The following is a 4,532-nucleotide window of genomic DNA, read 5'->3' as shown; positions in this document are numbered from 1 at the left end:
TATATATGAAGAACAGCTGAACTGATATAATGTTCTCTTTTATATTTCTGATATAAATGCAATATAGTTTTTTTCGTCCTGAAAAAAAAAAACATAATAAATAAATTTAATTAATAAAGTGAATGAAAAAACAAAATTTGATCAGCTTTAACTTGCCTAGGTAAAGATTGAAGACCTACTGCAGAATGCTTTCCAATGAGTTACTCTTCTTTAACATTAACTTTGTAGAGGCAAATATAAGTTACCCTTCTTTAACACTAACGCTGCAGAGGCAAATATAAGCTTTACTTGAATTTAGCGAATTTACCGAGAGACTTCCTATAAGTATGATATTTGATTTCACAAAATTGCAAAGTAGTCATACTCATAGGATGCTCTACCCTGCTTCTGAGAAAAAGTGTCAAGAAGTATTTGAAATATTAAAATCCATATGTGGGCTCGTCAGTTTCAGATATCGAATCGCTTGAGATTTGTCGCATGTTTGTCTCACACTTCGATTTAGTTCGCGCGTAATAAAATCAAATGTACTGATTTAATTCCTGTGTCATTAAAAATTTCTAACTCGCCGGCGAATAAGCCCCACGGACTTTATATTTTGTTACAGAATTTTACTCTTAGAAAAAGGGATGTATCCAAAGAGAAATTTCCAAATTTAGATTATATTTAAATAATTGTCGTCAGAACGGAGAGTAAAGTTAGCTATAGTTTAGCTAGATTGTTGTTTTCTTTGAAAATTATGGAAATTTGGATCATGTTTTAATAAAATTTTGTAAAGTTTTTTGTAAATCTAGATTAAAGCTGTCAAATTTTAAGATTTTGGGTGTTTCTGAAACTAACAGCTTCAAAATTTTGGATGCCTCACCAAGCTTTTACTAGTGTTAAATTTGTTTCCACAATAAAAATATGATTCAAATACTACCAATATAAAATAAAAAATAAAAAATAAAAATTACTCAAATTCAACCTGACCTGACAAGTCCTATAAAAAAAAAAAAAAACACAGTCAATTTTAACCAATGCAGATTGTAAAATATTTTAAAATTTAATAAACTTTTAGAATATTTTGAAATCTGTCCATAGTAATGATCATTGAATCTGCAATCCATATAGTAATGATCATTGAATTTGCCATCCATATATAAAATCGCTATATTCAAAATTGATATTACAAATTACACCATTTTAAAATTCTTTCAAAGAGAGACTGCAAGACTGAAATTCCTTGAAAGCAGTGGCTAAACATGTGATCGACTACATTTTAACAAACTATCCACTAAACATTGAGAAAGGCTTTTGAAAATATAGACTAGGATCTCAACGAAAATGAAAACTATGCATCAACCTTCGGCACAGAAGTGATATGTTGCTCGTGGCGGCGTCTACACTATCTCTACGCTGCAGGCAGCCTTCGTCGGCAGTGGCGCTCTGACGCTGGATCCGTGTAAACTCGTTCCAAATGCCATGAAACTCGGCTCCAGTAAATATGAATTCTTCGTGCTGTGTCGATACAAAAACATTTTGAATGACTGGATGTTCATTCTACTGCCAAATGTCATCCTCCCATAGAGATGCGTAAACAGTCTCAGTATACCCATACACGGCATCTGAAAACATAATATCGCCCTTTGAATTTCCATCCAAAAGGTTCATGATGATTCCAAGCTCGACGGCAGTATGGTCCATCAAGATGCCAGGTTCTGGACTGACATAGTCGTAATATGTCAAATTTTCTTCGAAATGCAGGTCTGCTGTGTCAGAATCCGAGGTCGCTTCAGAATTCACTTTTGTTATTTCACCTTGTTTAATTGAACCCATCTCACCAATGCCCTTCTCGCCATCGTCATCCGCTCGCTCATTCAATCCGGTTTCATCCTCCATGACCCCGTTCAGCCTCTCGTCCTGGTGCATGTTAGTATGTGTTTCTTCTGGATTACTGTTAATAGGATCCATATTATCGATCTTCTCAAGTAAAGCCATAATAACACTATCATGCACCAAGCCTCCGGTACTGGTTCTCTTTGCCTCGGGCAAAGCCAATTCGCAATTCCAATACTCATCTGTCCCTCGCTTATTCTGAGAAACTAGTGAGGAAGAGGCCATTTCTGTAAAAAATGCTGTGATTAAAAGTTAAAACACAATAACAAATACAACTACAGATAACCTCGTTTATATAAGCTATGCTATCCTTTTATCTTCAAGGTATGATAGATGTCAGGCGTCAATTGGTCAGTACTTTTGCGATGTCTACCGGTACACCTGTATGGCGGGCAAAAGAATTCTTGGGGTGAAAAATATTTCAGGAAATCTAATTTTAGGATTGTTTATTTTTTAGTGGCTGAAATAGATTGAGAATCAGGATATTTAAACTCTCAAAAATAATGTAACTTAACACCTATAGTCTAGATTTCCGAACATCTTTGCTGGAATTTTTCAAAATTTTGTCCAACGAAATTGTAGTGTAGTGCTTATTTTTTTTCTTTTACAAAGGGCAATTAATATATATGAAAATATATATGAAACTCTCTGTCCATTAATGAGCTGAAACAGTATATGCGACCTGTATATATATGAAACTATCTGTCCATTAATGAGCTGAAACCGTATATGCCACCTGTATAATTTAAGCAAATACATTATACGAAAGGTGACATATACTACCCTATTAATGGGCCGATAACTCCATATATATTTTGCTAGCCTTTGAAGATTGGACAAATGTAAATCGGAAAAATGTCAATTAGGTGACTTATTCCTTAGAACGGTTCAATTATATTTTCCGGCTACATACCACCAGGAAGGACTGAAACCTGTCAAAAAGACAATAAATAGAGGTAACTATAGTTGATGGATGAGAAGATATTAAAGATTGACTAACTCTCGCATGAGGTTAAACTTTCCCAACAAACCCGAAGTACTTTTCAGCTTATCTTTCCTTTGGTTCGTTCAAAGTGTTTTCGTAGAACATACGTAAAGCTAGTCGCGGTTGAAGGTTTCCCAGGTACACACGCAAACTACTCGAGAAAAGTAAAAATCGTTACTAGTTCAGAATTTAAACAGATCACGTTCGTGATTCAAATCAAACAGGCCCCAGTCGTGGCTTTCCCGTGATGTTACATTTTCTTGTTTCAAGTTGCATTCATCATGAAAGCTCAAGTCTACTTGCTTATCTTGACTTGACTTCAAGACTTGGGGAAGTGTCTATCAATTTGCGTTCGATCCGTGGCAGTCGAAATCAGGTTGCCCAGCTTCACACGGGTTTAGTCGACAAAATTAAGAAACGCACCTAATTTACAATTCGAACTGACCTTGTAAGGCAGGAATTTCAAATATGAAGCACCCAGCCCTTTTTAATCATCTTAAAATAGAAAATAAACAAACAGGAAATTCGCTGTATTTTCCCGGCAACGCACGGACAATTTGCCAGTCAAATTCCATTTCAGGGCACCTTTCGTGCTTTCCCTGAGTGGTCCAGACCCGCCATCTTGTGCTTTCATTTCTTCTTCATGAAGTCTTCGTAATTAGCTTGACTTCAAGACTTCTAGACTTCTGGAAGTGTAAATCAAATTTTCCTTCCGTTGTTGTACGAGTAAACAATAGCAGCGGTAAATGTAAACCATCCAAGTTTTCCCTTTGCCTTCTGATTTTTATATATACGGATGGTTTAATTATATATATTTTATAATTAAGTGAATATATTGGTTATTATTTATGATTATATTATTATTATTAAAATTATTTGAATATATGTATGTGGTTTTTCTTTCTAGTGGCGTTATACTACTTCTTGTTATTTCTCTATAGATGGTCTTTTAACTAAGTTGCTTTGACTTCAATAGACTCTTATGGGTAGAGGTTCCCACACTACACTTTTTGTTGGTGCTCAACTTCATGACGGTGTGGTCCCTCCACCTCCTCGATTTGTCGGGGCCTCTGGTTCTAAGCATTTAGTGGACACTCTAGATTTGGGCACTTTGGATCTCACAACTCAAGATGTTGGCAGTTGAGTTGTAAGGGTTTAGTGGACACGCTAGATTTCGGCCCTTTGGATCTCACAATTCAAGATGTTGGCAATCGAAAGACATCAGTTGATGATTCTATTATTGCTTCTCACTTTCGCAGTTGGGTGACGTCTTCTCATTCGACATTTCTTCCACTGTCGTCGACACAGTCAATTATTGATTCTATTAGATAAGCTCTTTTCCTCCCTCTTGGATGATGATATTTCCTTATTAGATAGAATTACTTGCAATTTCGTTGCCCCTTCACCTGTTGTCGTTAGCTCTATGGAACCTTTTTGTATAAACCATACCTTGTGTTATGGAGGTCTGGCCAAACTTCACTAATCACCTCTCTTTTCATAGCATCTCTATTGATCGAGTCCTAGTCTCAGACTCCATTTTTCTGCTTTCGAACCCCCTTCTGCCATCTATACCTCCTAATGTAATCTTCGAGGAACAAGACACTTGAACGTTGGATCCCTCTCTCATATCTTCTCTCAATGTTGCATCCAACTCTACTCGCTCTGCTTCATT

At 36.1% G+C, this 4,532-nt stretch overlaps 1 pseudogene; it reads right to left on the bottom strand.

Annotated features, from left to right (window-relative positions):
* Nucleotides 1-1,088: 1,088 nt before the first annotated feature.
* LOC149171003 (uncharacterized) lies at nucleotides 1,089-2,164 on the bottom strand (annotated as a pseudogene).
* Between the last annotated feature and the right edge of the window lie 2,368 nt (nucleotides 2,165-4,532).

Source organism: Pinus tabuliformis, chromosome 4_2 (assembly GCF_031772625.1).
Source record: "Pinus tabuliformis cultivar Carrire ecotype Pingquan chromosome 4_2, CPIR1, whole genome shotgun sequence".
Classification (NCBI taxonomy): domain Eukaryota; kingdom Viridiplantae; phylum Streptophyta; class Pinopsida; order Pinales; family Pinaceae; genus Pinus; species Pinus tabuliformis.
This window is presented reverse-complemented; position numbering and strand designations above follow the sequence as displayed.